The sequence below is a fragment of the Tachypleus tridentatus genome, chromosome 6 (genome assembly GCF_004210375.1).
Source record: "Tachypleus tridentatus isolate NWPU-2018 chromosome 6, ASM421037v1, whole genome shotgun sequence".
In the NCBI taxonomy this organism is placed as follows: domain Eukaryota; kingdom Metazoa; phylum Arthropoda; class Merostomata; order Xiphosura; family Limulidae; genus Tachypleus; species Tachypleus tridentatus.
In genome coordinates, this window is record NC_134830.1 from 14,244,634 (window position 1) to 14,256,657 (window position 12,024).

General features: G+C 33.6%; 1 protein-coding gene across 2 annotated transcripts in view; it reads left to right on the plus strand.

Annotated features, from left to right (window-relative positions):
* Positions 1–4,943: 4,943 nt before the first annotated feature.
* Positions 4,944–12,024, plus strand: part of LOC143251962 (uncharacterized) — a 71,851-nt gene continuing 64,770 nt past the window's right edge. For both annotated transcript variants that reach the window (XM_076503370.1, XM_076503371.1), the window contains exon 1: positions 4,944–5,204. The gene's annotated coding sequence lies outside the window, so the exon portion shown is untranslated. The remainder of the gene's footprint in view (positions 5,205–12,024) is intronic.

Here is a 12,024-nt window from a genome sequence, read left to right on the forward strand (position 1 = left end):
ATAATTTGCTACTAGAACAGACTGCTGCTTTTATTCATGCCACAGTGATCTTCTTTATAGGAAAACACACGTAACACCATAAAGACTTGGACAATTCCAGATAACCAAGACCAGAAAAGCTTAATAGCTCGCTTCACCAATATTTTATAATAAGAAGTAACCATGAATATTGAAAATTGGAAAAAAATTGTCTAGTAGATAAGAGAGTAAAATACATGTGATATGCCCAAACATCGTAGATGACTTTCATATCTACACATAATTGTACCTAAAATACAAACTGATGTGATTTTAGCTTCTTCTGCATATCACTATGGCCACTTTTTTAATATATATTTGCCCATAATGACCTTGTCTTGATTTCATCTGTAGGTATTTGAGTACTGTCGTTTTTAGTTCCTACGACAACGGGAATGGAAAACAAAACGACGTATTTGTGTCACTGGCCTTGCTGCATAATATATTCCATTTTATGTTACGTGCTTCGAAATCTGATGGCTTGTAGGTAGAACAGGCTCTATTTTTGGTAGTCCTCATGACTAGGTCATGTCTTATTTGCGTGAGAACGAAAATGTATTGGCTTGATTTGCGTGTTTTCTAGGCTTTATCAAAATTGCTATGCCACCAGTATGTACGCCGATTTCTTCATTTGTATTTTAACATGACAAACGTTATAATCTTGCATTAATGGTTTGAAAATACTGTAGAATACTAGTTTATTCCGATTATTATTTTTGAAATGCATGTCTTAATTATTTTCTGTTCGGCAGGTTTATGGGATATAGTTGCTCATAACTCATAAGATGTCGTATCGATGTGATACTCTTGTTTCAAGAAGATAGCTACAGAGTTCATTAGCAGAAACAGAGGAGACGGATATCCTTTGCTTGTTGTTGTTGTTTTTAATTACCTCAGATTATTATAATGGAAACTGAAAAGATAAATAACTAGTGAAACGTGGTCAGCTAATATGTGACTTCAAAACTTCTAATACAAATTAGTAATTTGGAAATGTTATGGGCAATGAGGCATAGTCAGACTAGATCGTTTTCAATTTAAAATTAATTATTTGACTAGCTTAATCTACAATTAACACGAAAAACAGAACACATTTCTGCTTTCTAAAACGGATTGTTGCTAATCAGGTCAAAATGAAAAATAAGAAGGACTTGGATTTCCATATGAATTACAGACTGTAGTAAACAACTCAAGATAAAAACAACAGAGCTAGCGAAAGTAGATACAAAATCAGATGGCGTCGTAATGCTGTTTAGTCCTGTAGAAATAGTATAACATTGGCAAAAGTTAATTAGTGAAACTGTGTCAACAAAAAGAATGACAAAACAAAAGTGTCAGCAGAAGAATACTAAAGCACTATTGTTCGTGGAATTAAGCAAAAAATATATCAAAATAATTTTATGTAACCACTAATATTTATTTTAACTTTAGAACTTAGGAGAGGGAAATTTGGTAGGCGATCTTAATATTACTGAGAATCTCCTGAGATTATATTAGGCAACAAAACTCAGTTCTAATTTTCCCAGACTACAGTGTTTTTGCATGACGTGTTTGTGTTTTCTTAACAAAGCCACATCAGGCTGTCTGCTGAGTCCACGGAGGTGAATCGAACCCTTGATTTTAGCGTTGTAAGTCCGTAGACTTACCGTATTTTCCGGTTAATAAGCCGAATCGCCGAATAAGCCGAGGCCAATTTTCAGCTCTGAAAATGAGGGTTTTTGCTTATTACCGCCCAATAAGCCGAAGCCATTTTTAAGAAGTGACAAGTTTCTTCAAAATGATGTCTCGTTACAGCGTCAGCATGCATGTTGTGTGTGATCATTGGCGTTCTGTAGTAAAGCAGAACGTGTCGTATTGAGACAAAGATAGAATCAATATGTCATTCGTTATTGGCTCCACTCACTGTAATTAGGTAACCAATGAAATTCCAGAAACAACGTTTCACTGTAGTCTTAACGTGCTTTGCTGATGGGACAAAATTACCGCCTATGGTAATTTTCAAAAGTAAAACATTTCCTAAGAAGAAGAAATTTCCGAAAGGAGTGATCGGCCAATAAGCCGACCCCCAAAAATCAGGTCCAAAATTTAGGGCCAGAAATTCGGCTTATTAGGCGGAAAATACGGTACTTTGTTTTGGGTTGATATCAGCTATCATATTGCTAATTTTTGTTGAATTTCTTAAGAAAAATTATGTGTTTTTCCAATCTAAAAGACTAAAAAATTTGAATACTTTCTGAATATAAGAAGTCAGAGAAATAATTCAAGATAAACTAAAAGAATCATTAGCTTCGACAAATTATTAACTATTAATGAGGTTCAGTATCACTCTTTTATCTGCTTCAGGATTTAATTCACTTAACCCTAGGGTGACAAGAAAAGAGGGTCGACTAGTCAGGCATGGCTACGTTGCATTTTACCCGATTTCTTAATCAGGCCGACAAGTACTTGCAAAACCAGCGAACCTGAACAAAGAAAGTATAATTAATCCATTACGCTAATAACATTGATTGAATTTACATCTATTTTGACGCATTTCTCTTAATTGGTTGAACACAGTAATAATAATAATAATACTAAGAAATAACTGCTAAAAATGTCATTTCAGATGTGTGGTTTTACGAGTTACAATTCTCTGTACAGGAATGTTTTCATTCAACGTCTGAACTGGATACCAATACGAAATGTGGTTAACATATAAGTAGTTATATTCCTATTTATTAGTGGCTAAGTACAATTTTATCTAGATTGTTCACTAGTACGTCTGCAAGAATACGGGTTTGAATCCACGCCCCACTAAATATCCTCAGCCTTTTAACCGTGGAGGCGTTATAAGTTACAACCAATCCTACTATTCGTTAGTATAAATGTAGCCCAATAGATGGAGGTAAATGGTAATCAATAGCTGCCTTCAAAACTATAATTGTTAATCCATTCAAAATCAAATATAAAGAGGAATTAAATTTCCATATGAATTACAGATTGTAGTAAGCAACTTGAGATAAGAACAACAGAGCTAGTAAAATCAGGTGGCGTCGTAATGCTGAATAGTCCTTCAGAAATATCATAACATGAGCAAAACAGTCTTACACTGCTAAATTAGGGACGACTAACGCAAATAGCCCTAGTGTAGATTTGCACGAAATTAAAACAAAACAAACTGCGCGAATAACCGAAAACAAACTTTATGTATTATGGTTGAACAAAAATGTTTGTATTGTTTTACATTCGAGAAACTTATGATGGGATTATATAAGTAAAACACCCATACATTTCGGTTATTATACGAAAAACTTATGATGGGATTATATAAGTAAAACACTCATACATTTCGGTTATTATACGGAAAACTTATGATGGGATTATATAAGTAAAACACCCATACATTTCGGTTATTATACGGAAAACTTATGACGGGATTATATAAGTAAAACACCCATACATATCGGTTATTATACGGAAAACTTATGATGGGATTATATAAGTAAAACACCCATACATTTCGGTTATTATACGGAAAACTTATGATGGGATTATATAAGTAAAACACCCATACATTTCGGTTATTATACGGAAAACTTATGACGGGATTATATAAGTAAAACACCCATACATATCGGTTATTATACGGAAAACTTATGATGGGATTATATAAGTAAAACACCCATACATTTCGGTTATTATACGAAAAACTTATGATGGGATTATATAAGTAAAACACTCATACATTTCGGTTATTATACGGAAAACTTATGATGGGATTATATAAGTAAAACACCCATACATTTCGGTTATTATACGGAAAACTTATGACGGGATTATATAAGTAAAACACCCATACATATCGGTTATTATACGGAAAACTTATGATGGGATTATATAAGTAAAACACCCATACATTTCGGTTATTATACGGAAAACTTATGATGGGATTATATAAGTAAAACACCCATACATTTCGGTTATTATACGGAAAACTTATGACGGGATTATATAAGTAAAACACCCATACATATCGGTTATTATACGGAAAACTTATGATGGGATTATATAAGTAAAACACCCATACATATCGGTTATTATACGGAAAACTTATGATGGGATTATATAAGTAAAACACCCATACATTTCGGTTATTATACGGAAAACTTATGACGGGATTATATAAGTAAAACACCCATACATTTCGGTTATTATACGGAAAACTTATGATGGGATTATATAAGTAAAACACCCATACATTTCGGTTATTATACGGAAAACTTATGACGGGATTATATAAGTAAAACACCCATACATTTCGGTTATTATACGGAAAACTTATGATGGGATTATATAAGTAAAACACCCATACATTTCGGTTATTATACGGAAAACTTATGATGGGATTATATAAGTAAAACACCCATACATTTCGGTTATTATACGGAAAACTTATGATGGGATTATATAAGTAAAACACCCATACATATCGGTTATTATACGGAAAACTTATGATGGGATTATATAAGTAAAACACCCATACATTTCGGTTATTATACGTGCGCAAATACTGTTTAACTGGTAAATAAAATGGTTATTTGTTGCTTTTTGAAAGTTTCTTTTTATAAGCTATTTAAAGTAACATTAGCAAAATGTTTTATATTACAAGATTTCTGATTAAGTTTAATTTATTTGTTTTATGAAATAACCTCGATGCATATTGAAATAAATAAGTGACGAAATATATAAACGTAGCTTTCTATTTTACATCTTGAACCGAAACGTGGTGTTGAACAAGGTGTAGGCGAACGTAACTGTCCACAAGCCCGAAAAGAGGCGTCAAGTGGAAGATTCATAGATACGTTTGTATTGCGCACTCTCTTGGTGGTGACGTCATCTGGAGAAGTTCTGAGATTGAAGTAGCGGGACTAAGAGAACAAAAATCTCAGACGAGTTGTTGCGATGTAGAGTAAACAAGCCTTCTGGTATTAAGTATCGCGTAACGTAGCTGTAGTGAGGGGGTTTGGTAATATTTCAGTGCGATTTTTTTTCCAGACACAAATATTATCAAATTTTATGTACTAGAATATTTTTGCATGATCTTTACATATGACGACATGGTGGATCAACTTAATCCATTTCCAGCATCATGGGAAGGATTTTGAATTAGTGGATACACAACCGATAGTGAAATCCAAACAATAAAGGTAAAGCCTGTGTCTCATTCGTTTCCTTAACCTCTAAGAAAAGTTATAGACAATGAATGAAACTGAGTTTAAGTTCTAAATTTTTTTTCAAAAATTTATTTCCTCTCTCTTTTGTAGTTTTAATTTTTTGTATAATTAATCGTAGTAAATAGAAAGTGAGAAGATAATTTAGGATTCTAAATAGGTTTACTGATTAAATTTTAGAATATTTAAAATCATGTCTATGCTAAATATTTGCAAGTTGTACGCTTTGTTATTTTCATACCTCACTGTATTTTTCAAAATTATTGTTACTTAAAAACAACAGTGAAAACAAATTGTATGTGAAAATACGATATACATTTTACGTTATTGTTATGTTATTGTTGTTATTATAATTTATATAGATGTTTAGTACATTATATTAAAATCATTTTGGAGCCTCACTAGGTTTGTACAAGCCACGTCACCACGTCTGGTCATACTCTATCTAATGACCATGCATCTTGACAATAGCCTTGCAACATATTTGCTATTACAAAAGGTTCTTTCGTAAGGCTCTCATGTACTACGATATACTACGCAAACCATTTCTTTCCTCAGTTGCCATAATTACATCTCGTGTACGAGTAGAACTTCGTATGGAATATTATGAATGTCCAGTTCATTCTCCAGGTGCTAAAGGTACGCTACAATTGAACTGATATATCGTGAGAGCAACTTGCTTACAACTTACACAATGCCTTTTACCAGACTGAGATCCTTCTTGATATGTTGTGTACTGCTGTCTGCAACACTTTCCAACTTTTCCACTAAACTCTGTTTCGTGGATTTTATCTGTTACAAGAAGCAAAATGTTGCTTATGACGTCTGCAGACGACTTGTTGCAGGTCTATTTCGGGATGGTGTTGTACCCTAAGTTGATGCATCCGTACACCTTTGTTTCCATTTTTCATTCAATACAAGGAATGTATATGTATTAAAAATTTTAAATCTCCGTTCTGAACATGTGTCTATGATCTAAGTGTATAAATATTTTTCCCCAAAGCAGTTACTTTTCAGTGGCATCACATTACCTAGGAACGCTTAACAGTGTTAAAATGTGGCTTGATACATCATGTCCACCGTGACTATGTTGTAACGTGACCTGCAGAATTTCTTGTTCAAAATCATGTTAATATAACGTACTCTGTATTAATTAAATATTTTAACGGTATTTTGTTTCGATATTGCTCTTTATAAAGTACTCTCTGTTTGGAATTTCTGTTTCTTTATTTCTGTATTAAATAAGGCCTAATTCAGAACTATCTTAGCAACAAATTGAAAACGTTAATCCTATCTTTGATAAGGATATATATTTTATTATCAAAAGTTAACTTTTGAAGAAGGTGTTATTTTCTGTCTTTCTGAGTACAATAACAGTCGAAATTAAGGTTAAGCTCTTATATGAAACAATATAGCCATACATGTCAACTTGTAATTTTTGTTGCGTTGTGGTCTCTTTGGAGTACTTGGCAATCATTATATAATGTAAGTTGTGTTGCAATTCTTGTTAAACACAAAAATACACAATAAATTAACTGAGCTCCGTCCACCGCGGTATCGAAACCCGATTTTTAGTGTCATAAGTCTATAAATTTGCTGTTCAGCCATGGGAGGGTAAGTAACTTATAACGAACAAGCTTTATACTCGAAAGATGTGTTGCATATTGACTACATAATTAAAAACTATATTGCACAATTTTAAGTTCTTAACATTTCCATTACATGTTACATAGCCTTTATATATATACACATACATATATTTATAATGAAAATATCAAAATTCGTGTGACGTAATCTGGTTTCGTGAGCTAACCAATGTTTTTGTGGAAATTAATAAAAGCAGTTCTCCATTCGTCAACTGTTCCTCACGTTAGTCAGTATATCCACTTTAATTGCAAGTCTACTCTGTCAGTTTAATGTAAGTAATTTACAAAATAAAAAGGCAAAATCAGAGTGTATTATTTATTTTGTTACAGCTGAAGTATTATGTTGTTGATATATTATGGTATCAATCATTCTAGACAGGTCTTGATGACGAGAAACCCATTTGAAATAAAAATGTATTTCTGAACAGCTGGTATGGGTATTAACACTTTTGGCCTTGCATGGCCAGGTGGGTTAAAGCGCTTGACTCGTAATCCGAGGGTCGCAGATTCGAATCCTCGTCGCACCAAACATGCTCGTCCTTTCAGCCGTGGGGGCGTTATAATGTTACAGTCAATCCCATTATTCGTTGGTAAAAGAGAAGCAAAAGAGTTGGCGGTAAGTGGTGATGACTAGCTGCCTTCCCTCTAATCTTAAACTGCTAAATTAGGGACGGCTAGCGCAAATAGCCTTTGAGTAGCTTTGCGTGAAATTCATAAAACTTTTATTGATAAGCAGAGAACAACGTTTCGACCTTCCTAGGTCATCCTCAGGTTAACAAAAAACATTCCAGACAAATGTTTAGACATAATTGAAACCATTAATTGATTGAAAATAGATCATCTTGTATTAAATAATTACTTCAATACGTATATTTCAAAGACATCACTTAGCTTCTTAGACTATGGCAATCCACAAACATCTGTTTTTCTACACATATTTTGTTTCAACATGATAGTAGAAAACCCATATTCCTCAGAATTACCTCTATGAAATATTTGATATCATAGTTGCAAATTAAATATATATATATATATATATTTAAAAGGTAACTCTTTTTAAGTTTCTACTGTGTTCTGTAAAATTTCCGAGCATGCCGTACCAAAATTATCTGCGCCCAGCCGTCCATTATTTAGAGCTGGCAGACTTTAGGAAAGGTAGCTACTCAACAATACCCACCACTAACTATTGTTTTACCAGACTGCCAGATTTACCCATCAATATTAAAGTATACTTTCGGCCCCATTGTGCGGAAAACTTTTTTTGTGGAAAAGAGAATGTGAACAAGGAACCCCCCGGTGAATAGTTCGGGCAAGGAACCCCTGGTGAATAGTTTGGGCAAGGAACCCCCCGGTGAATAGTTTGGGCACGTTAACCACAGAAACACACCGAATTACAATAAATTGTTAATTCTGGGTTGCTTTTAAATTAGGTGCTGTTGTTTTCTTTTGTCTGTTACTCACCACAATAAAATCTATATTTATATTTAGCATTTATTTATATATTTAAGTGGCAAACTGATCAAGGTACTATTAATAGATATGAAGCGCAAATAGTTTGCGCTATTATTAGATTGACACTTTGAATCGAGTTATATCGGTTTCTGGAAATTCCACCTCTCGTCGTTAAACCTAGAGAATTACAAATCATATAACAGACTAAAGTTTATTTTTGTCTTTAATGTCTCAAACAACTTGTCTGCTCAGTAATTTAGAATAATAAATTAGTTGCATTAATATTAGGTATTCATCAAAACCTATATATATGTATTTGTAAAAGAACTTTAACTGTGAGTGAAACACAACAAAATGTTCCATACATAGTTCACTTTATCTCCTTTTAATTTAACATTCTAGTTTTCAGGGTTGTTGATAATGAGGGGTGAAATGTTCAGAAACCGGTACAAATCAGTGACACTTAGTAAGATAGAGTGAGTTTCATAATTATGTTTTTTTTATCTTAAAAAGCTTGTCTACTGGACTGTTTAGTTTGTTTGTTTGTTTTGAATTTCGCGCAAAGGTACGCGAGGGCTATCTGCGCTAGCCGTCCATAATTTAACAGTGTAAGACTAGAGGGAAGGGAGCTAGTCATCACCACTCACCACCAACTCTCACCCTACTCTTTTACCAACGAATAGTGGGATTGACCGTAACATTATAACGCCCTCGCGGCTGAAAGGGCGAGCATGTTTGGTGTGACGGGGAAAGTATGGTGTACTTAATTGTGTTTTGTCACCACAGTAAACCTATATTCAAGTGGCATTCGAAAAAATATTTGTCATTTATGTTACTAATTGATTCTTCTGAACCGTCTGGCCCGGCATGGCCAGTTGGTTAAGGCACTCGACTCATAATACGATGGTCGCGGGTTCGAGTTCCCGTCACATCGTACAAGACTAGTTGCCTTCCCTCTAGTCTTATACTGCTAAATTAGGGACGGCTAGCGCAGATAGCCCTCGTGTAGCTTTGCGCGAAATTTAAAAAGAAAACAAGTAAACACCATACTTAAAACAAAACAACCTCGATTTGGGAATACGTTTCATCAATACCTAATTTGTTGGTTTGTTGTTTCTCAGAACTATTCAATTTTGATTTCAGGCTAAGGATGTTTTCTACTTTTTTACAGTAAGATGCTGTGGATAATATATTTATTAGCCTTCCTTCTTGTTTCAGAATTGCACTTGGCATCCAGGCATTACTAAAACACAGCAAAAATAACAATTCTTCCTCGAATTTTTATAGACAAAATAATAGAATTGGGTAATTATCTCTGTATTTCAAATGCTTGAAGAAAAATCTACATGACTAACATAATATACAATCTTACTTCAGTGCTAGCGTTCCTACCGAATATTTTCAACTTTTCAGCTTTACTTTGGCATAATTTGTATAATTAAGTTGACACTATTCAAATAACTAGTTTGTTATTTTCATAATATTGTACTAGCTTTTAATCTAAATATCTTGCGTCACATTTTACGTCTATTCTTGAAACACTAGCCATCCCGGGAATAGATAAAGTTTAATAAGATACTGTTGTGCAGAGCAAACAATGTGTAACAAAATATTTTCTCATTTAAACATCAAATAGAGTTAAAACATTCGTAATTCTTCAGCTATCTCTCAGTCCCTTTATCTTTTCCTTTGTTGAGATTTATGTGTGGGTATATCTGCCTACTTCTGATGTCCTTTGTGTTTATTCGTCTGTCTTTCTGCCTGTTTATGTATCAGTTTACTCATCTATCTTTTAGCGTATCTGACTGTCATCCTGCTTATTTAGACTTGTACATTTCCCTTATTAAATTCGCAAGCAGTTTCTATTAAAATCTCCTATCTACTAACTACTAACTGAGGGTGAGTTAACTGTGCACAGGCCAACATTGTTTGTAAGAAATGAGCTTAGTAGCAGCATTACTATCAAACAGACTGCAGGTGATCCGTGAGGGTTGTTTTATTTTTGTAATTCAGGAACGGAGTTCATTCCGTCTTCTTGGCCTCTCAAGAGAAGGATTATAATGAGATTGTTGCCTCAAGAGTTTGGTACAAGCTAAAGATTCTCGTTTCATCAGGTTTTTTTGCGAATTTTAATATGTTCAGTGCAAATGCTGTGTAACGGATTATTCTCTGTATAGTCCTTAGTGTTCCCTGCAGTCAGGAGCAAATCACAAAGCATTTTCTTTGTTGGACTTGTTTTTTTTAGAATCATCTATATATATATTTAACTTCTTTACTTTGAGCTTCGGAATAATTATTCAAAATTCATTTTTAAAAAGTCCATGTTGTCTCAAAAACGTCTTTGGTGTTTTGTTTCACATCAGAATGCCTGGTTTATTTCGTTCCTAGGCAATCTACAAAGATTATTTATGGTTTTTCACTTATATGCATAGAAAAGTAAAATCATCTCCAGTTAACTTTATGACCATAAAAATAAAGTGTTCATTTCACGATTACAAAACAAATCTCGCTGCATTCTTTGAACATTTATATGAATATTATCAACCACAACAATAACCGGCAGTATAGTTTTCCATAAAGTTTCGCGTCTTGTCAGAGCAAAACGATTTTGTTAAACAGTTCAATCATCATTTTAAATCACTTCTTTGATCGATTGCAGCTAATATTGTGGATATAAAGTTCCGAGGTTCGTATCCTACGACCTCCAACAACAACATACAAAAATGAAACTCACTCTCAATGTATTTGGAACTTGGATAAGTTTTAAGAGTTATTGTCAAATCCATTATTGGGTATGACTAGAGTAATCTAAGAACTGGCAAAGTAGTGGCTGAATAACTGCTTCAACTCATCACTTGAAAACTAGGGACGACTAGTGCAGAAAGCCATTTGGAAAACAAAGAAAAATCCTTGCTCAATACAGAAACAAGTTTAAAGATGCGGAAAAATATTTTTATTCAGTTTTAAATTAATTACAAGAAATATTATTACATATTATCTTCCGTAATAGAATTGTGACAGATGATCAAAAACACCAAATTTGTTTCTCAACGTTTAGCTCAACTTATGTGATTTACATATACAATCCCAAAACAATCTTCGTAGAAAACATATCTAAATCTGTTTCATTTTAACCAATGTTGTGATAACGGTAGCGACAGCATTCTATAAAACTAATACACTTATTAATATAGTTGGTTTTAATAACTTTATCTGATACTACAGTCACAATAATTTGAATATATATCAAACAATCTCAGCAAAGATATACCGCAGTTTCCTATTTAGGTTTTTAATTTTGAATGTACAACACACTATACGACAAAAGTCCTAAGTCTTTGATACTTTCAGAATGAACGGTACCTTATGCGGCATGTAAGACCCATAATTGTGTCATAGCCATCCTTAATTTGGGATTGCTGAACAGAGGAAGGCGATCAATCAAGAGCATATCGCAACTTAAACCTTGCACCTTATTTATTCGCATATACACGCAAAGTTACGTAAGGGCTATCTGCACTATTTGCTGATAAGATATATCAGAGGAAAGACAGTTAGTCAACGTCACCTACCACCAAATCTTGAGCAACTTTATTCAAACAGTATGATTTGACCGTCACTTCCGTAACGAAATAACCAACCAAAATAAAGAGCACATTTATGAAGCAACGGAACACGAACCTTTGGATCCACAGCCT